This window comes from Scyliorhinus canicula, chromosome 1, assembly GCF_902713615.1.
Source record: "Scyliorhinus canicula chromosome 1, sScyCan1.1, whole genome shotgun sequence".
Taxonomy (NCBI): domain Eukaryota; kingdom Metazoa; phylum Chordata; class Chondrichthyes; order Carcharhiniformes; family Scyliorhinidae; genus Scyliorhinus; species Scyliorhinus canicula.
Window position 1 is genome coordinate 308,778,884 of NC_052146.1, and position 26,819 is coordinate 308,805,702.

The 26,819-nt window shown below is 51.2% G+C and overlaps 1 protein-coding gene across 2 annotated transcripts in view; it reads left to right on the plus strand.

The window, feature by feature from the left end:
- The window catches only part of LOC119976659 (guanylate-binding protein 1-like), a 460,193-nt gene that overhangs the window by 401,374 nt on the left and 32,000 nt on the right, over positions 1-26,819 (plus strand). Inside the window, exons 1-2 of one of the 2 annotated variants that reach the window (XM_038817338.1) lie at positions 9,664-9,917; positions 25,287-25,416. The exons of the other annotated variant lie outside the window; for it this stretch is intronic. The gene's annotated coding sequence lies outside the window, so the exon portion shown is untranslated. Of the gene's footprint in view, positions 1-9,663; positions 9,918-25,286; positions 25,417-26,819 lie in introns of those variants that run through there. 2 annotated transcript variants of the gene reach the window in all.

A 26,819-nucleotide genomic window follows, 5' to 3' on the forward strand; every position in this document is an offset into this window, starting at 1 on the left:
GGTATCTCCCCAGTCTCCCCCTCTCCCGGTGCTGGTATCTCCCCTGTCTCCCCCTCTCTCAGTGCTGGTATCTCCCCTGTCCCCCCTCTCCCAGTGCTGGTAACTCCCCTGTAGACCCCTCTCCCAGTGCTGGTACCTCCCTTGTCTCCCCCTCTCTTAGAGCTGGTATCTCCCCTGTCCCCCCCTCTCTCAGTGCTGGTATCTCCCCGGTCTCCCCCTCTCCCAGTGCTGGTATCTCCCCTGTCTCCCCCTCTCCCAGTGCTGGTATCTCCCCTGTCTCCCCCTCTCCCAGTGCTGGTATCTCCCATGTCTACCCCTCTCCCAGTGCTGGTATCTCCCCTGTCTCCCCCTCTCCCTATGCTGGCACCTCCCCTGTCTCCCCCTTTCCCTGTGCTGGTACCTCCCCTGTCTCCCCCTCTCTCAGAGCTGCAGCTTCTCTTGCTGTTTGACCAGCTTCACATTTCCTGTATTGTATAAATAACTTGTTGTTGACCACAGTGAGGGTCTGGTAATCTCTCTGTTTTCTGAGAAATCACGTTGTAGTTTCACTACTTTCCCATTTGCTCGATCTCTGCCTCCCTCTGCTGGTAGAATGGCACAATATTAGTTTTGGAATTTGCATTGAGGGTCTGGTTTCCTCCAGTTTCCGCCTTGTCTTCCTCTGGGACCTGATGTGAAGCAATGGTGGTGTGTGACCTTGGGGAAAGGTGGAAATGTCCACACAAAGATGCATTTCTTCCAATTCAACCACAAGTGTGGTGATATGCATCACTGTAAATACACAAGGGGTTAATGTAAGTACACGTAGGCTAGCTAGGCACGAGAGGGAGCACCAGAGACATGACACACACAGAACACAGAACAGTACAGCACAGAACAGGCCCTTCGGCCCTCGATGTTGTGCCGAACATTGTCCGAAACCAAGATCAAGCTATCCCACTCCCTGTCATTCTGGTGTGCTCCATGTGCCTATCCAATAACCGCTTGAAAGTTCCCAAAGTGTCCGACTCCACTATCACAGCAGGCAGTTTGAAAGCAGACCAAGGCAGGCCAGCAGCACGGTTCGATTCCCGTACTAGCCTCCCCGAACAGGCGCCGGAATGTGGCGACTAGGGGCTTTTCACAGTAAATTCATTGAAGCCTACTCGTGACAATAAGCAATTTTCATTTCATTTCATTTTATTTCCACACCCTAACCACTCTCTGAGTAAAGAACCTACCTCGGATATCCCTCCTATATCTCCCACCCTGAATCTTATAGTCATGCCCCCTTGTAACAGCTACATCCACCCGAAGAAATTGTCTCTGAACGTCCACTCTATCTATCCCCCTCATCATCTTATAAACCTCTATTAAGTCGCCTCTCATCCTCCTCCGCTCCAAAGAGAAAAGCCCGAGCTCCCTCAACCTTTCCTCATAAGACCTACCTTCCAAACCAGACAGCATCCTGGTAAATCTCCTTTGCACCCTTTCCAATGCTTCCACATCCTTCCTATAATGAGGTGACCAGAACTGCACACAATACTCCAAATGTGGTCTCACCAGGGTCATGTATAGTTGCAGCATAACCCCGCGGCTCTTAAACTCAAGCCCCCTGTTAATAAACACTAACACACTATAGGCCTTCTTCACGGCTCTATCCACTTGAGTGGCAACCTTCAGAGATCTGTGGACATGAACCCCAAGATCTCTCTGTTCCTCCACATTCCTCAGAACCCTGCCGTTGACCCTGTAATCAGCATTCAAATTTTTTCTATCAAAATGAATCACCTCGCACTTATCAGGGTTAAACTCCATCTGGCATTATTCGGCCCAGCTCTGCATCCTGTCAATGTCTCTTTGTAGCCTACAACAGCCCTCCACCTCATCCACTACTCCACCGACCTTGGTGTCATCAGCAAATTTACTGACCCACCCTTCAGCCCCCTCCTCCAAGTCATTGATAAAAATCACACATAGAAGAGGACCCAGCACTGATCCCTGTGGTACATCGCTGGTAACTGGTTTCCAGTCTGTAAATTTTCCATCCACCACCACCCTCTGTCTTCTATGTGATAGCCAGTTACTTATCCAATTGGCTAAATTTCCCTCTATCCCACACCTCCTTACTTTCTTCATGAGCCGACCATGGGGAACCTTATCAAACGCCTTACTAAAATACATGGTCCCAGGTTCGATTCCCGGCTGGGTCACTGTCTGTGTGGAGTCTGCACGTCCTCCCCCTGTGTGCGTGGGTTTCCTCCGGGTGCTCCGGTTTCCTCCCACAGTCCAAAGATGTGCGGGTTAGGTGGATTGGCCATGCTAAATTGCCCGTAGTGTCCTAATAAATGTAAGGTTAAAGGGGGGTTGTTGGGTTACGGGTATAGGGTGGATATGTGGGTTTGAGTAGGGTGATCATGGCTCGGCACAACATTGAGGGCCGAAGGGCCTGTTCTGTGCTGTACTGGTCTATGTTCTATGTTCTATGTGTACGACATCAACTGCTCTACCTTCATCTACACATTTAGTTACCTCCTCAAAGAATTCAATCAAATTTGTAATGCAAGACTTCACAAATCTGTGTTGACTATCCTGGATTAAGCTGCATCTTTCCAAATGGTCATAAATCCTCTCCTTCAGGACCTTTTCCATTAACTTACCGACCACCGAAGTAAGACAAACCGGCCTATAATTACATAATTCGCATCATAATTACCCCTCCCCCAATTATAAACTTTGCTCTGCCGTATGGCCCTATCCCCCTCCATTGCAATAGTGAAAGATACCGAATTGTGGTCACTATCTCCAAAGTGCTCTCCCACAAACAAATATAACACTTGGCCCGGTTCATTACCCAGTACCAAATCCAATATTGTCGGCCTATCCACATATTGTGTCAGGAAACCCTCCTGCACACACTGTAAAAAATCTGCCCCAACCGAGCTTTTGGCCCTATAGAGGTTCCAATCAATATTTGGAAAGTTAAAGTCACCCATGACAACTACCCTGAGACCTCTACACCTATCCATAATCTGTTTTGCAATTTCTTCCTCCACATCTCTATTACTATTTGGAGGCCGATAGAAAACTCCGAACAATGTGACCGCTCCTTTCCTATTTCTAACTTTGGCCCATATTACCTCAGTAGGCAGATCCCCTTCAAACTGCCTTTCTACAGATGTTAAACTATCCTTGATTAACAATGCTACTCCTCCACCTCTTTTACCACCTTCCCTACCCTTACTGAAACATCTATACCCCGGAACTTCTAACAACCATTCCTGTCCCTGTTCTAACCAGGGGCAAAATTCTCCGACTCCCCAGCAGGGTCAGAGAATCGCTTGGGGCCGCCGAAAATCCCGCCCCCGCCGTGGCAGAGATTCTCCGCCACCCGGGAAGTGGCGGGGGTGGGAATCTCACCACTCCGATCGGCGAGGCCCCTGCGGCGATTCTCCGGCCCGCGATGGGCCGAAGTCCCGCCGCTGGGAGGCCTCTCCCGCCGCCGAGATTTGAACCACCTCTGGTGGCGGCGGGATCGGCGGCGCGACCGGGCCCCCGGGGTCCTGGGGGGGGGGCGCGGGGCAATCGGACCCCGGGGGGTGTCCCCACGGTGGCCAGGCCAGCGATCGGGGCCCCCCCCCGATCAGGGTGCGGGCCAGTGCCCTGGGGGCACTCTTTCTCCGCCGCCGCCGCCACGGCCTCCGCCATGGCGGAAGCCGTAGAGAAACCGACAGCGCGCATGCGCCGGTGGTGACATCAGCGGTAGCTGGCCGCTGATGTCACCGCCGGCGCATGCGCGAACCGGCGAAAGCCTTTCGGCCAGCCCCGCTGCCGTGCGCCGGGCCTGAAAGGCCGCTGGTGCCGTTTTTTTGCGCCAGTCGGCGTGGTGCCAACCGCTTCGGCGCGGGCCTAGCACACAAAGGTGCGGTATTGGAGGCCCGACCGCGGAGTGGTTGGCACCACTCCCCAACGCCGGGACCCCCCGTCCCGCCGGGTAGGGGAGAATCCCGCCCCATGTCTCCGTAATGGCCACAACATCGTAGTCCCAGGTATCAATCCATGCTCCAAATTCACCTACCTTATTCCGGATGCTCCTTGCATTGAAGTAGACACACTTCAGCCCACCTTTCTGTCGGCCGGTTCACTCCTGCGATCTTGATACCCTCCTCAGTACCTCACTACTCTCAACACTGGCTTCTGGACTACAGCTCGTTCTCCCATCCTCCTGACAAATTAGTTTAAACCCCCCCCCCCGAAGAGCCGTAGCAAATTTCCCTCCCAGGATATTGGTGCCCCTCTGGTTCAGTTGCAAACCATCCTGTCTGTACAGGTCCCACCTTCCCCAGAATGTGCTCCAATTATCCACGTACCTGAAACCCTCCCTCCTACACCATCCCTGCAGCCATGTGTTCATCTGCACTCTCTCCCTGTTCCTCAACTCGCTAGCACGTGGCACCGGTAACAAATGAGCTGAAACAGAAATATTGGCCTTCGGAGGTAAAATATTCCAAGATTAGAAGTCAGGTTGCATCTTTCTCCAAGTCACATTGATCAGTCACAAAGAGTGTGGGATTTTAAGAGCATTTATTTGTATAATCGCTTGTATTGTGCACAGAGCATTAAAAATGAGACAAAGCAAGACAACACATGACTGATAATATTAACCAAAATTGAATTATCTTTCCTTAAAACTGTCAATCCATCCCTGTCAATGAAAAATACTTGGGGTTATCTGACAAACAGTTTGGGTGAGAAAGATGCGAAACAAATGCAAGCTCTTTCTTTTTTATTAACTGTCCACTCAACCAATAGGTCAGTAAGATAGGACATGACCAATGGGTATTTACAATAGACACAGAGGTGACACTACCACAGGGGGGCATTACACTAACCCATAAAAAAGGACCCAGCACACATGATCTTCCTCTTTCCAGTGGAGACACTCAGTGAGTACAGACACAGGGTTGATTCAACATCACACCCACCACGTGGATTGTAGCAGACTGGTTCGTCAGTCTGAGTAGCTATAGAAGGATTAACAATAGTGGTGAATCCGAGTAGGAGAATTGTTAATAGTTTAATAAACGTGTTGAAGTTATCTCCACGTCTGAACCTTCCTTTGTCAGAGTGAACATCAAGGAAGCAGCTTATGCTACGCCAACAACGTAACAAGACAACAGGCACCATCCACAGGAGGGATTGGGAGTCAGGCAAGTTCGCAATGGACAAAATCACTATCTGAGAGATGGATTGATGATGTGTTGTGAGTGATGTTCTCAAAGTCTCAGGCCGTGGTTTAGATTAGACATTGTTTTACTCCTCACAGAATCTCAGCTGTTCCTTTGCTACCGGCTGGAACCTGTTGGACCCTGTGCTGAATTACTTCACTTTTAAGCAGTGAAAGGACAGAATGATGATTCACCTTGTTATTCTATAAATCTCCTCCGCAGAAGCAGTGTGTGTTGTGTCTGTCAGGAGGGTTTCTGTAACTCAATGTTCTGGACTCCCGTTTCCCACTGGATAATACTCCTGACTCTCTGAACACAAACCAGACCACCCAGTCCTTAAACCTCTGGTGTGACGAGCACGCGGATGGGCTGGGCTACATCATGTCCGGGATGCTGTAAAAGTGCGGCGATGTGTTTCACACCGGGGTCAACGGGCCTCCTGGCCCAGCGATTCTGTAGCCCACAGGGGGCCAGCACGGTGCCGGAGTCCTCCGCGCTGATCCAGCTGCTACACACGGCCCTGCACTGATCGCCGCGGGTCTGCGTATGCAAGCAGCAGCCGTTTAAACGCCGGCCGGAGCCGTGTCTCTGGTCACCGGAGAATCGCGCCCAGCGTCAGACCCGATCGCGGCCCTGAGGCCCCATTCTCCGACTCCGAGCCGATCGCTATCTCAGCACGGAGCCTCGGAGAACCCCGGCCCCTGATCATTCTCAGCCTGCTCCAGTGTTGGAAATTGGGGCGTGAAAATCTGGAAATGTCTCACCAAAAGGCTGCGGGTTCTGGGAGTCAATTCCAGTTTTCGAGGTGTGTAATGCCAGCTGTTTCTGGGTGTGGAAATGGGGCAGAAATACTGATCTGCCTCATTCTGACTAAATGAAACTGAAACAGCTTCGAGGGCTGAATGGACTCTCTGTAGACCCCTCTCCCAGTGCTGGTACCTCCCCTGGAGACCCCTCTCCCAGTGCTGGTATCTCCCCTGTAGACCCCTCTCCCAGTGCTGGTATCTCCCCTGTCTCCCCCTCTCTCAGAGCTGGTATCTCCCCTGTAGACCCCTCTCCCTGTGCTGGTATATCCCCGGTCTCCTCCTCTCCCAGTGCTGGTACCTTCCCTGTCTACCCCTCTCTCAGTGCTGGTATCTCCCCGGTCTCCTCCTCTCCCAGTGCTGGTACCTTCCCTGTCTCCCCCTCTCTCAGTGCTGGTATCTCCCCGGTCTCCTCCTCTCCCAGTGCTAGTACCTTCCCTGTCTCCCCCTCTCTCAGTGCTGGTATGTCCCCTGTCTCCCCCTCTCCTTGTGCTGGTATCTCCCCTGTACATCCCTCTCCCTGTGCTGGTATCTCCCCTGTCTCCCCCTCTCCGTGTGCTGGTACCTCCCCTGTCTACCCCTCTCCTCGTGCTGGTATCTCCCCTGTCTCCCCCTCTCTCAGAGCTGGTATCTCCCCTGTCTCCCCCTCTCCTCGTGCTGGTATCTCCCCTGTCTACCCCTCTCCTCGTGCTGGTATCTCCCCTGTCTACCCCACTCCTCATGCTGGTATCTCCCGTGGCTCCCCCACTCTCACTGCTGGTAGCTCCCTTGTCTCCCCCTCTCTCAGAGCTGGTATATCCCCTGTCTCCCCCTCTCCCTGTGCTGGTATCTCCCCTGTAGACCCCTCTCCCAGGGCTGGTATCTCCCCTGTAGACCCCTCTCCCAGTGCTGGTATCTCCCCTGTAGACCCCTCTCCCTGTGCTGGTATCTCTCCTGTAGACCCCTCTCTCAGAGCTGGTATCTCCCCTGTCTCCCCCTCTCCCTGTGCTGGTATCTCCCCTGTCTCCCCCTCTCCCAGAGCTGGTATCTCCCCTGTCTCCCCCTCTCCCTGTGCTGGTATCTCCCCTGTCTCCCCCTCTCCCAGAGCTGGTATCTCCCCTGTCTCCCCCTCTCCCTGTGCTGGTATCTCCCCTGTCTCCCCCTCTCCCTGTGCTGGTATCTCCCCTGTCTCCCCCTCTCCCTGTGCTGGTATGTTCCCTGCATCCCTCTCTCTCATAGAATTATAGATCATAGAATTGGCAGTGCAGAAGGAGGCCATTCGGCCCATCAAGTCTGCACCGGCTCATGGAAAGAGCACCCTGCCCAAGGTTAACATCCCATCCCAAAAAAACCCAGTAACTCCACCCAACACTGAGGGCAATTTTGGAGACTAAGGGCAATTTATCATGGCCAATCCACCTAACCTGCACATCTTTGGGCTGTGGGAGGAAACCGGAGCACCCGGAGAAACCCACGCACACACGGGGAGGATGTGCAGACTCCGCACAGACAGTGGCCCAAGCCGGAATCGAACCTGGGACCCTGGAGCTGTGAAGCAATTGTGCTATCCACAAAGCTACTGTGCTGCCCGTGCTCTCAGTGCTGGCACATCCCCTGTCTCCCCCTCTCTCAGTGCTGGAATCTCCCTTATCTCCCCCTCTCTCAGAGCTGGTATCTCTCCTGTTTCCCCCTCTCCCTGTGCTGGTATCTCCCCTGTAGACCCCTATCCCAGTGCTGGTATTTCCCTGTCTACCACTCTCCCAGTGTTGGTACCTCCACTGTCTCCCCCTCTCTCAGAGCTGGTATCTCCCCTGTCTCCCCCTCTCCCAGTGCTGTTACCTACCATGTAGACCCCTCTCCCAGTGATGGTACGTCCCCTGTCTCCCCCTCTCACAGTGCCGGTATCTCCCCTGTCTCCCCCCCTCCCAGTGCTGGTATCTCCCCTGTCTCCCCCTCTCCCAGTGCTGGTATCTCCCCTGTCTCCCCCTCTCCCAGTGCCGGTATCTCCCCTGTCTCCCCCTCTCTCAGTGCTGGTATCTCCCCTGTCTCCCCCTCTCCCAGTGCTGGTATCTCCCCTGTCTCCCCCTCTCCCAGTGCTGCTATCTCCCTTGTCTCCCCCTGTGCTGCTATCTCCCCTGTCTCCCCCTGTGCTGGTATCTCCCCTGTACACCCGTCTCCCAGTGCTGCTATCTCCTGTGTCTCCCCCTCTCACAGTGCTGGTATCTCCCCTGTCTCCCCCTCTCCCTGTGCTGGTATCTCCCCTGTCTCCCCCTCTCTCAGTGCTGGTATCTCCCCGGTCTCCCCCTCTCACAGAGCTGGTATCTCCCGTGTCTCCCCCTCTCCCTGTGCTGGTATGTTCCCTGCATCCCTCTCTCTCATAGAATTATAGATCATAGAATTTACAGTGCAGAACGGTAGCATGGTGGTTAGCATAAATGCTTCACAGCTCCAGGGTCCCAGGTTTGATTCCCGGCTGGGTCACTGTCTGTGCGGAATCTGCACGTCCTCCCCGTGTGTGCGTGGGTTTCCTCCGGGTGCTCCGGTTTCCTCCCACAGTCCAAAGATGTGCGGGTTAGCTGGATTGGCCATGATAAATTGCCTGTAGTGTCCTAAAAAAGAAAGGTTAAAGGGCGGGGCGGGGGGGCGGGGGGGGGGGGCGGGTTTGGGTTACGGGTATATGGTGGATACGTGGGTTTGAGTAGGGTGATCGAGGGCTGAAGGGCCTGTTCTGTGCTGTACTGTTCTATGTTCTATGTTCTAGAAGGAGGCCATTCGGCCCATCAAGTCTGCACCGGCTCCAGGAAAGACCACCCTACCCAAGGTTTACACCTCCACCGCATCCCAAAAACACCCAGTAACTCCACCCAACACTAAGGTCAATTTTGGAGACTATGAGCAATTTATCATGGCCAATCCACCTATCCTGCACATCTTTGGACTGTGGGAGGAAACCGAAGCACCAATGGACAGTGACCCAAGCCAGAATCGAACCTGGGACCTTGGAGCTGTGAAGCGATTGTGCTATCCACAAAGCTACTGTGCTGCCCGTGCTCTCAGTGCTGGCACATCCCCTGTCTACCCCTCTCCCACTGCTGGTATCTCCCCTGTCTCCCCCACTCTCAGAGCTGGTATCTCTCCTGTCTCCCCCTCTCCCAGTGCTGGTACCTCCCCTGTCTCCCCATCTCCCTGTGCTGGTATCTCCCCTGTCTCCCCCTCTCCCAGTGCTGTTACCTACCCTGTAGACCCCTCTCACAGTGCCGGTATCTCCCCTGTCTCCCCCTCTCCCTTTGATGGTATCTCCCCTGTCTACCCCTCTCTCAGTGCTGGTATCTCCCCTGTCTCCCCCTCTCCCAGTGTTGGTATCTCCCCTGTCTCCCCCTCTCCCAGTATTGGTATCTCCCTTGTCTCTTCCTCTCCCAGTGCTTGTATGTCCCCTGTCCCCCCCCCCCCCCCCCACCCTCCTAGTGCTGGTATGTCCCCTGTCTCCCCCTCTCCCAGTGTTGGTATGTCCCCTGTCTCCCCCTCTCTCAGAGCTGCAGCTTCTCTTGCGGTTTGATCAGCTTCACACTTCCTGTACTGTATAAATAACATGTTGTTGACCACAGTGAGGTTCTGGTAATCTCTCTGTTTTCCGAGAAATCATGTTGTAGTTTCACTACTTTCACTTTCGCTCGATCTCCGCCTCCCTCGGCTGGTAGAATGGCACAATATCAGTTTTGGTATTTGCATTGAGTGTCTGGTTTCCTCCAGTTTCCTGCAGTCGTGGCGAACCCGAGTAGCAGAATTGTCAAAAGTTTAATAAACGTGTTGAAGTTATCTCCACGTCTGAACATTCCTTTTTCAGAGTGAACATCAAGGAAGCCGCTTATTCTACGCCAACAGCATAACAAGACAACAGGCACCATCCACAGGAGGGATTGGGAGTCAGGCAAGTTCGCAATTGACAAAATCACTATCTGAGAGATGGATTGATGATGTGTTGTGATTGATTGGATTGGATTGGATTTGTTTATTGTCACGTGTACCGAGGTACAGTGAAAAGTATTTTTCTGCAAGCAGCTCAACAGATCATTCAGTACATGGGAAGAAAAGGGAATTAAACAGAATTCAAGAAAATACATGAGAATACATAATAGGGCAACACAAGATAGACAATGTAACTACATAAGCATTAGCATCGGGTGAAGCATACAGGGGTGTAGTGTTAATGAGGTCAGTCCATAAGAGGGTCATTTAGGAGTCTGGTGACAGTGGGGAAGAAGCTGTTTTTGAGTCTGTTCGTCCGTGTTCTCAGGCTTCTGAATCTCCTGCCCGATGGAAGAAGTTGGAAAAGTGAGTAAGCCGGGTGGGAGGGATCCTTGATTATGCTGCCTGCTTTCCCCCGGCAGCGGGAGGTGTAGATGGAGTCAATGGATGGGAGGCAGGTTCGTGTGATGGACTGGGCGGTATTCACGACTCTCTGAAGTTCCTTGCGGTCCTGGGACGAGCAGTTGCCATACCAGGCTGTGATGCAGCCCGATAGGATGCTTTCTATGGTGCATCTGTAAAAGTTGGTAAGGGTTAATGTGGACATGCCGAATTTCCTTAGTTTCCTGAGGAAGTATAGGCGCTGTTGTGCTTTCTTGGTGATAGCGTCGACGTGAGTGGACCAGGATAGAGTTTTGGTGATGTGCACCCCTAGGAATTTGAAACTGCAAACCATCTCCACCTCGGCCCCGTTGATGCTGACAGGGGTGTGTACAGTACTTTGCTTTCTGAAGTCGATGACCAGCTCTTTAGTTTTGCTGGCATTGAGGGAGAGATTGTTGTCGTTACACCACTCCGCTAGGTTCTCTATCTCCCTCCTGTTTCGGACTTGTCGTTATTCGAGATCCGGCCCACTATGGTCATATCGTCAGGAAACTTGTAGATGGAGTTGGAACCAAGTTTTGCCACGCAGTCGTGTGTGTACAGGGAGTAGAGTAGGGGGCTAAGTACGCAGCCTTGCGGGGCACCGGTATTGAGGACTATTGTGGAGGAGGTGTTGGTGTTCATTCTTACTGACTGTGGTCTATTGGTCACAGATGTTCTCAAAGTCTCAGGCCGCTGGTTTAGATTAGACATTGTTTTACTCCTCACAGAATCTCAGCTGTTCCTGTGCTACCGGCTGGAACCTGTTGAACCCTGTGCTGAATTACTTTACTTTTAAGCAGTGAAAGGACAGAATGATGATTCACCTTGTTATTCTACAAAACTCTTCCGCAGAAGCAGTGTGTGTTGTGTCATGACCCCCTCTCCCTGTGCTGGTATCTCCCCTGTCTCCCCCTCTCACAGTGCTGGTACCTCCCCTGTCTCCCCCTCTCTCAGTGCTGGTACCTCCCCTGTCTCCCCCTCTCACAGTGCTGGTACCTCCCCTGTCTCCCCCTCTCTCAGTGCTGGTACCTCCCCTGTCTCCCCCTCTCTCAGAGCTGGTACCTCCCCTGTCTCCCCCTCTCTCACAGCTGGTACCTCCCCTGTCTCCCCCTCTCTCAGAGCTGATATCTCCCCTGTCTCCCCCTCTCACAGTGCTGGTATCTCCACTGTCTCCCCCTCTCTCAGAGCTGATACCTGCAATTTTGGAGACTAAGGGCAATTTATCATGGCCAATCCACCTAACCTGCACATCTTTGGACTGTGGGAGGAAACCGGAGCACCCGGAGGAACCCACGCAGACACGGGGAGGACGTGCAGACTCCGCACAGGCAGTGACCCAAGCCGGAATCGAACCTGGGACCCTGGAGCTGTGAAGCGATTGTGCTATCCACAAAGCTACCGTGCTGCCCGTGCTCTCAGTGCTGCACCTCCCCTGTCTCCACCTCACCCAGTGCTGGTATCTCCCCTGTCTACCACTCGCTCAATGCTGGTATGTCCCCTGTGTCCCCCTCTCCCAGTGCTGGTATCTCCCCTGTCTCCCCCTCTCCCAGTGCTGGTATCTCCCCTGTCTCCCCCTCTCCCTGTGCTGGTATCTCCCGTGTCTTCCCCTCTCCCAGTGCTGGTACCTCCCCTGTCTCCCCCTCTCCCAGTGCTGGTATCTCCCCTGTCTCCCCCTCTCCCTGTGCTGGTATCTCCCGTGTCTTCCCCTCTCCCTGTGCTGGTATCTCCCCTGTCTCCCCCTCTCCCTGTGCTGGTATCTCCCCTGTCTCCCACTCTCCCTGTGCTGGTATCTCCCGTGTCTTCCCCTCTCCCTGTGCTGGTATCTCCCCTATCTCCCCCTCTCTCAGAGGGCGGGGGGGGGGGGGGGGGGGGGGGGGTTGGGTTACGGGTATATGGTGGATACTTGGGTTTGAGTAGGGTGATCGAGGGCTGAAGGGCCTGTTCTGTGCTGTACTGTTCTATGTTCTATGTTCTAGAAGGAGGCCATTCGGCCCATCAAGTCTGCACCGGCTCCTCGAAAGAGCACCCTACCCAAGGTTAACACCTCCACCGCATCCCAAAAACACCCAGTAACTCCACCCAACACTAAGGGCAATTTTGGAGACTATGGGCAATTTATCATGGCCAATCCACCTAACCTGCACATCTTTGGACTGTGGGAGGAAACCGGAGCACCCGGAGGAAACCCACGCAGACACGGGGAGGATGTGCAGACTCCACACAGTCAGTGACCCAAGCCAGAATCGAACATGGGACCATGGACATGTGAAGCGATTGTGCTATCCACAAAGCTACCGTGCTGCCCGTGCTCTCAGTGCTGCACCTCCCCTGTCTCCCCCTCTCTCAGTGCTGGTATCTCCTCTGTCTTCCCCTCTCCACGAGCTGGTATCACCTCTGTCTCCCCCTCTCTCATTGCTGGTATGTCCCCTGTCTCCCCCTCTCTCATTGCTGGTATGTCCCCTGGCTCCCCCTCTCTCAGAGCTGGTACCTCCCCTGTCTCCCCTCTCCCTGTGCTGGTATCTCCCCTGTCTCCCCCTCCCTCAGTGCTGGTACCTCCCCTGTCTCCCCCTCTCCCTGTGCTGGTATCTCCCCTGTCTCCCCCTCCCTCAGTGCTGCTGCCTCCCCTGTCTCCCCCTCTCCCAGTGCTGGTACCTCCCCTGTCTCCCTCTCTCCCAGTGCTGGTATCTCTCCTGTCTCCCCTCTCCCAGTCCTGGTACCTCCCCTGTCTCCCCCTCTCTCAGTGCTGCTGCCTCCCCTGTCTCCCCCTCTCCCAGTGCCGGTATCTCCCCTGTCTCCCCCCCTCCCAGTGCTGGTATCTCCCCTGTGTCCCCCTCTCCCTGTGCTGGTATCTCCCCTGTCTTCCCCTCTCCACGAGCTGGTATCACCTCTGTCTCCCCCTCTCTCATTGCTGGTATCTCCCCTGTCTCCCCCTCTCCCAGTGCTGGTACCTCCCCTGTCTCCCCCTCTCCCAGTGCTGGTATCTCCCCTGTCTCCCCCTCTCCCTGTGCTGGTATCTCCCCTGTCTCCCCCACTCTCAGTGCTGGTATCTCCCCTGTCTCCCCCTCTCCCAGTCCTGGTATCTCCCCTGTCTCCCCCTCTCCCAGTGCTGGTATCTCCCTTGTCTCCCCCTCTCCCAGTGCTGGTATCTCCCCTGTCTCCCCCTCTCCCAGTGCTGGTATCTCCCGGTCTCCCCCTCTCCCAGTGCTGGTATCTCCCCTGTCTCCCCCTCTCCCAGTGCTGGTATCTCCCCTGTCTCCCCCTCTCCCAGTGCTGGTATCTCCCATGTCTACCCCTCTCCCAGTGCTGGTATCTCCCCTGTCTCCCCCTCTCCCTATGCTGGCACCTCCCCTGTCTCCCCCTTTCCCTGTGCTGGTACCTCCCCTGTCTCCCCCTCTCTCAGAGCTGCAGCTTCTCTTGCTGTTTGACCAGCTTCACATTTCCTGTATTGTATAAATAACATGTTGTTGACCACAGTGAGTGTCTGGTAATCTCTCTGTTTTCTGAGAAATCACGTTGTGGTTTCACTACTTTCCCATTTGCTCGATCTCTGCCTCCCTCTGCTGGTAGAATGGCACAATATTAGTTTTGGAATTTGCATTGAGGGTCTGGTTTCCTCCAGTTTCCGTCTTGTCTTCATCTGGGACCTGATGTGAAGCAATGGTGGTGTGTGACCTTGGGGAAAGGTGGAAATGTCCACACAAAGATGCATTTCTTCCAATTCAACCACAGGCAACTTCCACAGAAGGGATTGGGAGTCAGGCAAGTTAGCAATGGACAAAATCACTATCTGAGAGATGGATTGATGATGTGTTGTGAGCGATGACAGGGGCTGGTTTAGCACACTGGGCTAAATTGCTGGCTTTGAAAGCAGACCAAGGCAGGCCAGCAGCACGGCTTAATTCCCGTACCAGCCTCCCCGAACAGGCGCCGGAATGTGGCAACTGACGGCTTTTCACAGAAACTCCATTGAAGCCTCCATTGAACACCAACACCTCCTCCACAATAGTCCTCAACACCGGTGCCCCGCAAGGCTGCGTACTTAGCCCCCTACTCTACTCCCTGTACACACACGACTGCATGGCAAAACTTGGTTCCAACTCCATCTACAAGTTTGCTGACGATACGACCATAGTGGGCCGGATCTCGAACAACGACGAGTCTGAATACAGGAGGGAGATAGAGAACTTAGTGGAGTGGTGCAACGACAACAATCTCTCCCTTAATGCCAGCAAAACTAAAGAGCTGGTCATCGACTTCAGGAAGCATAGTACTGTACACACCCCTGTCAGCATCAACGGAGCCGAGGTGGACATGGTTAGCAGTTTCAAATTCCTAGGGGTGCACATCACCAAAAATCTATCCTGGTCCACTCATGTCGACGCTATCACCAAGAAAGCACAACAGCGCCTTTACTTCCTCAGGAAACTAAGGAAATTTGGCATGTCCACATTAACCCTTACCAACTTTTACAGATGCACTATAGAGAGCATCCTCTCGTGCTGCATCACAGCCTGGTATGGCAACTGCTCGGCCCAGGACCGCAAGGAACTTCAGAGAGTCGTGAATACCACCCAGTCCATCACATGAACCTGCCTCCCATCCATTGATTCCATCTACACCTCCCGCTGCCGGGGGAAAGCAGGCAGCATAATCAAGGATCCCTCCCACCCGGCTTACTCACTTTTCCAACTTCTTCCATCGGGCAGGAGATTCAGAAGCCTGAGAACACGGACGAACAGACTCAAAAACAGCTTCTTCCCCACTGTCACCAGACTCCTAAATGACCCTTTTATGGACTGTCCTCATTAACACTACACCCTGTCTGCTTCATCCGATGCCAATGCTTATGTAGTTACATTGTATATCTTGTGTTGCCCTATTATGTATTCTCATGTATTTTCTTGAATTCTGTTCAATTCCCTTTTCTTCCCATGTACTGAATGATCTGTTGAGCTGCTCGCAGAAAAATACTTTTCACTGTACCTCGGTACACGTGACAATAAACAAATCCAAATCCAAATCCAAATCCTACTAGTGACAATAAGCAATTTAATTTCATGTTCTCAAAGTCTCAGGCCGCTGGTTTAGATTAGACATTGTTTTACTCCTCACAGAATCTCAGCTGTTCCTTTGCTACCGGCTGGAACCTGTTGGACCCTGTGCTGAATTACTTCACTTTTAAGCAGTGATAGGACAGAATGATGATTCACCTTGTTATTCTATAAATCTCCTCCGCAGAAGCAGTGTGTGTTGTGTCTGTGAGGAGGGTTTCTGTAACTCAATGTTCTGGATTCCCGTTTCCCACTGGATAATACTCCTGACTCTCTGAACACAAACCAGACCACCCAGTCCTTAAACCTCTGGTGTGACGAGCACGCGGATCGGCTGGGCTACATCATGTCCGGGATGCTGTAAAAGTGCGGCGATGTGTTTCACACCGGGGTCAACGGGCCTCCTGGCCCAGCGATTCTGTAGCCCACAGGGGGCCAGCACGGTGCCGGAGTCCTCCGCGCTGATCCAGCTGCTACACACGGCCCTGCACTGATCGCCGCGGGTCTGCGTATACAAGCAGCAGCAGTTTAAACGCCGGCCGGAGCCGTGTCTCTGGTCACCGGAGAATCGCGCCCAGCGTCAGACCCGATCGCGGCCCTGAGGCCCCATTCTCCGACTCCGAGCCGATCGCTATCTCAGCACGGAGCCTCAGAGAACCCCGGCCCCTGATCATTCTCAGCCTGCTCCAGTGTTGGAAATGGGGTCGTGAAAATCTGGAAATGTCTCACCAAAAGGCTGCGGGTTCTGGGAGTCAATTCCAGTTTTCGAGGTGTGTAATGCCAGCTGTTTCTGGGTGTGGAAATGGGGCAGAAATACTGATCTGCCTCATTCTGACTAAATGAAACTGAAACAGCTTCGAGGGCTGAATGGACTCTCTGTAGACCCTCTCCCAGTGCTGGTACCTCCCCTGGAGACCCCTCTCCCAGTGCTGGTATCTCCCCTGTAGACCCCTCTCCCAGTGCTGGTATCTCCCCTGTAGACCCCTCTCCCAGTGCTGGTATCTCCCCTGTAGACCCCTCTCCCAGGTGTAGTTCCGCTCCCTGGAGACCCCTCTCCCAGTGTAGGTCGCTCCCTGGAGACCCTACTCCCAGTGGTTGGTCCCTCCCCTGTAGACTCCTCTCCCAGTGCTGGTACCTCCCCTGTCTCCCCCTCTCCAGTGTTTGCCCCTCCCCTGTAGACCCCTCTCCCAGGCTGGTATCTCCCCTGTAGACCCCTCTCCCAGTGTTGGTCCCTCCCCTGTAGACCCCTCTCCCAGTGCTGGTACCTCCCCTGTCTCCCCCTCTCCCAGTGTTGGCCCCTCCCCTGTAGACCCCTCTCCCAGTGCTGGTATCTCCCCTGTAGACCCCTCTCCCAGTGTTGGCCCCTCCCCTGTACACCCCTTTCCCAGTGTTGGCCCCTCCCCTGTAGACCCCTCTCCCAGTGCTGGTACCTTCCCTGTAGACCCCTCACCCAGTGTTGGCCCCTCCCCTGTACACCCCTCTCCCAGTGTTGGCCCCTCCCCTGTAGACCCCCTCTCCCAATTCTCGTGCTAACATCTACTGTTGGAATAATGTGCGATTAAGTGCGATAGCAACACCTTTCCTTGGATAGGCCCCTAGACATGATGGAGAGGTTTGAACACCCTGTTGATGCTGAGAGCAATGCCATCGGGAGTCTGCTTCTGGCAGGGTCACCCATGACAGTGAGGTCGGGGGGGGGGGGGGGGGAGAAAACCAAACAAAATACAGTCCTAAACATGTCCTCAACGGCAAATCAGGTGGAAGATACTCCTGGTATCAACGACTGAGGGCAGCAACAGCCACCAAGGCTCCCTCACTACGAGAACTGGACCTACCCTCTGTCAAGGACTGTGTGTCTGCTGATGTGCAGCAGCATATCCATGTTAAAGATATCCCGCAGCAGGCGCTTCCCTTGAGGAAACCAGAACACCGCCCGCACAGACAGACCCTGTGCCAATCAGTGAGAGGTGACGGGGACAGGCAGGTGAGATCTGGAAGCCCCTGGCTTCGGACCAGCCGGTAGGCGGTGAAGTTTGATTTAGTCGTCCAGTTCTTGGAATCGGAATATGGGAGCATTTCAGCAGCTTTCTTCACATTGAGCAGCCCTCTTCAGGATCCACTCCGTTCACCCTGCATGGGGAAAGGGCTGGAGAAGATGCAGCCGAAGGTAGTCGGGCTGGAAAACCACATCTAGCCGCCCATCTATCCGTGCTCAGAAAATCAAAATTAACCTCAATTTCAGAGCCTGGACTCATCGAACCGGCGTGGATAATGAGCAGAACAATCGGCCGGAACAGAGAGCTGCCGTGAGCTCAGGCACTTCAACATTGGCGTCGCTGCCCTGTAGGAGACCAGCAGAGCAGGCCAAGGGCAGCTGAGGGAAGATGGCATGGTTATCCCTTCTCCTGGAGAGGATAACCCCGAGGATCAGACCAGAACGCATGGAATAAGTTCCGCCATCACGGAGCTCCCTCTCAGCATCAACCAGCACCTCGTGACCTTCTGTCTACAACCTGCCAAGAATCAGCAGGCAATGGCCGTGAGCATGCCGACCCTTGATGTCAATGATGAGTCTGATGGAGGCATCTAGTCCCCCCTTGGACACCGCACTCTCCAACATTCCTGAGGAAGATAAGATCATCCTCCATGGGGGCTTCAATGCCAGAGTTGGAAAGGACTTCCAGATCTGACAAGGCGGAAAGGAAGGAGTTGGGAATTGCAACTCCTGCTCGCCAAATGTGGGGAACACTAGCTTGTCATTACTAACACTGTTCCACCAAAAGGACAAGGTCAAGACTTCCTGGACACATCCGTGGATCAAGGCACTGGCACATGATGGACTTTGTCATCATCCAATCCCAAGACCAATAGGATGGCCTCATCACCAAAGCGCTGACCAGTGCAGATGACTGCTGTACAGGCCACCGGCTCATCCGCTCCTCGATGTCCATCAAACTCCTCCAGAAGGAGTTACCAACACCGTATTAAAACATCTTTAACATCACACGAGAAAATAACTTAAAATTACTCCTTAAACAATGCTGCTCAATACAGTGACACAATAACCATTAACTGCTATCTTTATTCCCACTCAAATAACAAAACCATCTCAGCTCCCAATCCACCTTTAAATACAGTTAGCATTCAGGAATACTTGCTGTACAGAGATGTATTGAATTGACAAGACTAGGGGAGGAGGGAGGAGAGTGTAGGGGGGGGGGGGGGAGGGATAGAAAGAGACCTGACACTCTGTCAGAGTAATGTAGAATCTCTGGTGTATACAATGAGGCCCAAAAAAGTAGCCTGAGAAAGTACTTCCCATGACCTAGAGTCCAAGGACCAATCCCACCTCCCAGAAAATCCTGCCAAGTGTGTGGTTGAAGATGCAGCTCTAGGACCGTGCTCATCAACCACGCAAGGACCCACAGAACCCCTGACCAGTAACAGAGATTCTTAGGTGGACAATCATACTCGTTAGCCAGTGATCACTGAAGAACAGGAGCTGCACCTTTGGAAAATCATAATCTATTCAAGCAGATTATAGCTGGGGGAAAGGCAATTATGATGCTATTCGGCAAGATTTAGGATGTATAGGATGGGGAAGGAAACTGCAGGGGATGGGTACAATCGAAATGTGGAGCTTTTCAAGGAAACAGCTACTGCATGTCCATGAAAAGTATGTACCTGTCAGGCAGGGAGGAAGTTGTCGAGCAAGGGAACCGTGGTTTACTAAGGAAGTTGAAGCACTTGTCAAGAGGAAGAAGAAGGCTTATGTTAGGATGAGACATGAAGGCTCAGTTAGGGCACTTGAGAGTTACAAGTTAGCCAGGAAGGACCTAAAGGGATAGTTAAGAAGAGCGAGGAGAGGACACGAAAAGTCATTGGCGGATAGGATCAAGGAAAACCTTAAGGCTTTCTATAGGTATATCAGGAACTAAAGAATGACTAGAGTAAGATTAGGGCCAATCAAGGATAGTAGTGGAAAGTTGTGTGTGGAATCAGAGGAGATAGGGGAAGCGTTAAATGGATATTTTTCATCAGTGTTTACACTGGAGAAAGACAATGTTGTCGAGGAGAACATTCAGGTTCAGTCGACCAGGCTAGATGGAATTGAGGTTCAAAAGGAGGAGGTGTTAGCAATTTTGGAAAGTGTAAAAATAGATAAGTCCCCTGGGCCAGATGGATTTATCCTAGGATTCTCTGGGAAGCCAGGGAGGAGATTGCAGAGCCTTTGTCCTTGATCTTTATGTCGTCTTTGTCAACAGGAATAGTGCCGGAAGACTGGAGGATAGCAAATGTTGTCCCCTTGTTCAAGAAGGGGAGGGACAACCCTGGTAATTATAGACCTGTGAGCCTTACTTCCGTTGTGGGTAAAATGTTGGAAAAGATTATAAGAGATAGGGTTTATAATCATCTTGAAAAGAACAAGTTGATTCGCGATAGTCAACACGGTTTTGTGAAGGGTAGGTCATGCCTCACAAACCTTATTGAGTTTTTTGAGAAGGTGACCAAACAGGTGGATGAGGGTAAAGCAGTTGATGTGGTGTATATGGATTTCAGTAAGGCGTTTGATAAGGTTCCCCACAGTAGGCTATTGCAGAAAATACGGAAGTATGGGATTGAAGGTGATTTAGCGGTTTGGATCAGTAATTGGCTATCTGAAAGAAGACAGAGGGTGGTGGTTGATGGCAAATGTTCATCCTGGAGTTCAGTTACTAGTGGTGTACCGCAAGGATCTGTTTTGGGGCCACTGCTGTTTGTCATTTTTATAAATGACCTGGAAGAGGGTGTAGAAGGATGGGTTAGTAAATTTGCAGATGACACGAAGGTTGGTGGAGTTGTGGATAGTGCAGAAGGATGTTACAAGTTACAGAGGGACATAGGTAAGCTGCAGAGCTGGGCTTAGAGGTGGCAAATGGCGTTTAATGCAGAAAAGTGTGAGGTGATTCATTTTGGAAGGAGTAACAGGAAGACAGAGTACTGGGCTAATGGTAAGATTCTTGGTGGTCTGGATGAGCAGAGAGATCTCACTGTCCATGTCCATAGATCCCTGAAAGTTGCCACTCAGGTTGAGAGGGTTGTTAAGAAGGCGTACGGTGTGTTAGCTTTTATTGGTGGAGGGATTGAGTTTCGGAGCCATGAGGTCATGTTGCAGCTGTACAAAACTCTGGTGCGGCCGCATTTTGAGTATTGCGTGCAATTCTGGTCGCCGCATTATAGGAAGGATGTGGAAGCATTGGAAAGGGTACAGAGGAGATTTACCAGAATGTTGCCTGGTATGGAGGGAAGATCTTATGAGGGAAGACTGAGGGACGGTTAGGAGGGAAGGTTAAGAGATGACTTAATTGAGGCATACAAGATGAGCAGAGGATTAGATAGGGTGGACAGTGAGAGCCTTTTTCCTCGGATGGTGATGTCCAGCACGAGGGGACATAGCTTTAAATTGAGGGGAGATAGATATAGGACAGATGTCAGAGGTAGGTTCTTTACTCAGAGAGTAGTAAGGGCGCGGAATGCCCTGCCTGCAACAGTAGTGGACCCGCCAACACTAAGGGCATTCAAATGGTCATTGGATAGACATATGGATGATAAGGGAATAGTGTAGATGGGCTTCAGAGTGGTTTCATAGGTTGGCGCAACATCGAGGACCGAAGGGCCTGTACTGCGCTGTAATGTTCTATGGCACTGTACTTCAACACTAAATGTTGTTGCCATTTTATCTGCTATAAATATGGCAATCAATAATGTTGCCCTTCTTTCTTTAGATCTCGATACTATATTGCTCAGAGTCGCCAGGTATCGAATGATACCCCCACAAGGTTCAACCGGCTATCGATCAAAGAGCCAAACACCAGTTAGTTAGTTCAAGGTCAACGGTACTTTATTTACACACACAATTAACATGCAACATAAACACTACTAGTTAAACTACACCTATCGACTAAAACAACCTGTACTTAACTTCAGGCACCCAGCTTGGGTCAGAGGAACAGTGGCCATTGTTCCGATCTGTATCTGTCAGGCCTGGAGAAGTAACTGCTGCTCAGCTGGGCTCATCCATCTGGTAGCGGCCGTTGATCTTGAACTTGCTTCTGGTGGGGCTGCAATTGGAGGTGGACATGCCGGGGTGCCAGGTCCAAGAGAGATCAAATGCATGGTGGTCTCTCGCTTTATCCTTGGGGAGTTCCGCACTCTTTTGGGCGCTCCTTGTTTGGATCCCACTAATTGGGTAGTTCTCGATCACTGTATTTGATCTCAGCCAGTAAAGGGGCGGGTGCCTTGATGGCTGGGCGAGTCCTAAGCGGCCATTGACCCTGTTGTTTAGGCTTCCTGAGTAAAGGGAGTGGCGCCAAAATGTCTGGGATTGTATCGATTACTTGAGTATCAGTCCTTTGTCATATGGAGATGGGCCATCAAAATGCTAATCGGTTGGGGGTTTCGATGCTGTCTGGATTCTCTGCTCACAAATATACATTCAGGCTCTGTGCCTGCCTGAATCTTACATTGGCCACATTTCCCTTTAGGCTTTAGTCCATGTTTTTTGCTGTAAGTGGCCATCCCAGATGGCTACAATGTATAGGACAGATTCACCAGAATGAATCTGTGGTTAAAGTAGTGAAATGATAAGGAGAGTTTGTATGGACTAAGTCTAGATTCCAATGGCTTCAGCAGGTTGAGAGGTGATCAAATGGAGGGAGACACAAAATTAAAATGATCTATTTGGGTGAATAGTGACAAATTGGGCGCTATTAATGAAATGAAATGAAATGAAATGAAAATTGCTTATTGTCTCGAGTAGGCTTCAATGAAGTTACTGTGAAAAGCCCCTAGTCGCCACATTCCGGCGCCTGTTCGGGGAGGCTGGTACGGGAATTGAACCGTGCTGCTGGCCTGCCTTGGTCTGCTTTCAAAGCCAGCGATTTAGCCCAGTGAGCTAAACCAGCCCCTATTAGGCGAACAAGCGCCGGAATGTGGTTCCGGTTTTCACAGTAACTCCATTGAAGCCGACTTGTGACAATAAGCGATTATTATTATTATGATAAATTATTTCTTCAGGTGGGGGAAGTACAGATGTTGGGAGGGTGGGGGCCCAATTGGGAGGGTGGGGACGCAGTTGGGAGGGTGGGGGCCCAGTTGGGAGGGTGGGGGCGCAGTTGGGAGGATGGGGGCCCAGTCTTCACATTTGATCCATATTGAGGGATGAATTCCGGAAAAACATTCTTTCCATAAAGGAGAATGGGATTTTGGAACTGTCTCCCCAAATGGCTGTGGGTTCTGAGAGTCAGTCTGAAGAAGGATGTTCTTGCTATGGAGGGAGAGCAGCGAAGGTTTACCAGGCTGAATCCTGGGATGGTGGGACTGTCCTATGAGGAGAGACTAAGTGGGTTAGGATTATATTCATTGGAGTTTAGAAGAGTGAGAGGGGATCTCATAGAAACTTCTAAAGTTCTAACAGGATTAGACAGGGTAGATTCAGAAAGAATGTTCCCGATGGTGGGGGAGTCCAGAACTAGGGGTCATAGTTTGAGGATAAGGGGTAAACCTTTGAGGACTGAGGTGAGGAGAAATTTCTTCACCCAGAGAGGGGGGAATCTGTGGAATTCACTCCCACAGAAAGTCGTTGAGGACAAAATGTTGTGTAATTTCAAGAAGGAATTTAGATTTCGCTCTTGGGGCTAAAGGGATCGGGGGATATGGGGAGGGATCAGGGAATTGAACTTGATGATAAGCCATAATCATAATGAATGGGGCAGCAGGCTCGAAGGGCCGAAAGGACTCCGCCTGCTTCTATTTTCTTTTTTATAAGCTTTCTTATTGTCACAAGCAGGCTTACATTAACACTGCAATGAAGTTACTGTGAAAAGCCCCTAGATGCCACATTCCGGCGCCTGTTCGGGTACACAGAGGGAGAATTCATTATGTCCAATTCACCCAACAGCACCGGAGCACCCGGAGCAAACCCACGCAGACACGGGGAGAACGTGCAGATTCCACACAGACAGTGACCCAAGTGGGAATCGAACCAGGGTCCCTGGCACTGTGAAGCAGCAGTGCTAACCACTGTGCTATGTATGTATACTTCAAAATGGAGAGTGATAGATATTTCTGGGTCAAGGAATTAAGACAAATGGGGTTGATAGGCCTCAATCAGACTGAAGGGCAATGTAACAGGAAACTGGAGTAAACCAGACCCTCAGTGCAAATACCAAAACTGATATTGTGCCATTCTACCAGCAGAGGGAGGCAGAGATCGAGCAAAAGTGAAAGTAGTGAAACTACAACATGATTTCTCGGAAAACAGAGAGATTACCAGAACCTCACTGTGGTCAACAACATGTTATTTATACAGTACAGGAAGTGTGAAGCTGATCAAACCGCAAGAGAAGCTGCAGCTCTGAGAGAGGGGGAGACAAGATTACAAAATAATCTTACAAATGGATATAGATAGGTTAGGAGAGTGGGACAAAATTTGGCAGATGGAGTTTAATGTGCGAGGTCATGCATTTTGGTCGAAAAATGGAAAGGCAATTTATTATCTAAAATGGAGAGAGACTCCGGGGAGCTCCATTGCAGAGGGATCTGGGTGTCCTCGTGCATGAGTCACAGAAAACTAGCATGCAGGTGGAGCAGATAATAAGAAAAGCAAATGGAATGATGACATTTATAGCAAAAGGAATAGAGTATCAAGGTAAGGAAGTGTTGTTACAACTGTACAAGGTATCAGTAAGACCACATCTGGAGTATTGAGCACAGTTTTTGTCCCCTTATTTGAGGAGGGATGTAGTGACATTGGAGGTAATTCAGAAGAGGTTCACTAGATTGATTCCAGTGATGGAGGGGTTTGTCGTATGAGGAGAGATTGAGCAGTTTAGGCTTATACTCTCTACCGTTTAGAAGAATGAGGGGTGAGTAAACCTTCAGAAAATTGGCCTTGACCACTTACCAGATATTCACCAGATACCCACTAACATCTCACCTCGTCCCCTGTAATACAATAGAAACAAAATCGTACAGGATGAAAAATTAGAAAAGTAAAAGTCCTCAGCAAACTTCCGCTTCTCACCAAACTTCCACACTCTGTCCAAAGTCGCGTGCAGTGCTGGTTGCACCGAGAATGGGCGGCACAATGGTTAGCACTATTGCTTCACAGAACCAGGGTCCCAGGTTCGATTCCCGGATTGGATCACTGTCTGTGCGGAGTCTGCACGTTCTTGCCGTGTCTGCGTGGGTTTCCTTGGGGAGCTTCGGTTTCCTCCCACAAGTCCCGAAAGATGTGCTGTTGGGTAATTTGGACATTCTGTATTCTCCCTCCGTGTACCCGAACTGGCGCCGGAGTGTGGCGACTGGGGGCTTTTCACAGTAACGTCATTGCAGTGTTACAGTAAACCTACTTGTGACAATAATAAAGATATTATTATTAATGCCTGAATATCTGTGTGCTGAACAAAGAGACCAGCTGGCTGCAGGTAGAGAAAGGCCAGTTTCTATAATTAACTCTTTCAACTGATACCAGTGGATAGCTGCCATGCCCCTACTTAGGGCCCTAGTATTTGTAGTTAGAAATTAAACACAAATGCAAACAACATGTGATTTTTGGAGATATTTCAAATTTCCCTCTTCTCACCAAACTGAGTTGTACTCAGTGATTCTAACAAGACACAATTTGTATTAACATTGAAGGGTCCCTGATCACACTCAGGTGTTGTGATGCCCAGAGTCAAAGAGTCTCCCCGTCTATAATGGCTATTGGAGATCACAGGGCATTGATAAGACACCCCCAGCGAGGGGGATGGGAAAGGAATGGAATTGGGTTGAAAAGAAGCATTCTTATCTTGGTGTTTAATATGTTTCAGTCAGAAGTATCTCACATCAATACAAGATAATCATCGTTCTCCTGGATATTTTCCAACCATAGACAGCCTGCTCCTTATCTCCAGAGACTGACCCTTATCCGATTGGCGTTCGGAAGAATCAGGAATACAGGTGCGTTATGATGATCATTATGCTGTGAAATTATCGTTTTGGAGATGGTAAAGAATGTGACTTGTCAGTGGACAGGATAAAGGGAAATGGAAAAAAAGAATGGGAGAGATGAAGCAGAAATGGACAAAAGAGCGAGAAAAGAGGACCCAGAGACAGACAGCAGCATCAGAACGAGAGAGAGAGAGAGAGAGAGAGAGAGAGGAGGACCCAGAGACAGACAGCAGCATCGGAAAGAGAGAGGAGGACCCAGGGACCAGAAACGGCCCTAGGGTTGCTGGCGCCTCGGGCAAGCTGAACTTCGGCGCCCTTACAAGTATAATTTTTAAATATAATTTGGCCCCTGACATCGCAGCAGGAGCTGCCCAGGTACAATATTACCCCTCCAGCAGTAATTTTCAACAGTGAATACTTGTGAGAATTTACTTGCAAAACATGACACCAGATATTGGTTCATAAGAGAAAAATTAAAGAGAACAAATAGCCAAGAACCTTGACCTACCTCTTTTTAGATTCAGGACCTCAGACGCCAATTGTCTGCTTCTTCATTGCCACTTAGTGAGAAGTGCAAAGGGTTTGGCAGCATACAACCCACATCTTTTTTAATCAAGGATAACTCGGCAAGGAGTGCCCAGAAACTCCCTCCAATGCTATTTACGGCGGCAAAATCTGCCTTCCTTGTGCGTGTGTGTTTTTTTAAACAACACTTTGAGAGCACCAGAAGTATAATGAAATTTCGGGAAGCTTGCAATTAGACCCAGTTAATCTAAAATACCTGACTCACGCTGACCTAAGCTGCGCATTGCAAGGGGGCTAAATAGCAGCTCAGAAACTGCAGCGCTCCGAGTAGGAAAAATTCCGAGCCAGTCTCAGAGTGTGAGGCATTATTCTCCTCAAGTTTGCTTTCAGCCCACTTGTGGCTGTTCAGCTTATTGTAGCCCAAACTAAGATTGTGAGGGTTTAACTCACAATTTGTTTAGTCTCTCTCTCTCTTTCCTTCTTCTGGTTCCTTTTCTCTTCAAACAAGTTAGGTTTTTGTCTCATGATGGCGCCCCCTAGCACATGGCGCCCCGGGCGACTGCCCGAGTTGCCGGTACCTTGAGCCGGCCCTGCCAGGGACACACAGCAGCATCTGAGTGTGTTGAGTGTGACCCAGAGACAGACAGCAGCATCAGAGAGAGAGCAGAAGAGAGCCAAGTGTTCACCTTTTTTGTTTTATGTACCCTATCCCAATATGCTTGTGGTTCGGATAATAATGAGGGCAAAAAACAATTCTCCTTTGTTTCTGGTTGGATAGAGAATATGGAAGGAAAAGGGATAGAAAATAATCTAACGATGCACCAACAACTAGGGCTAGGGGTGAGATTCAGCAGCCAGGTTGCACCTGATTCGATGGCAAGATGAGG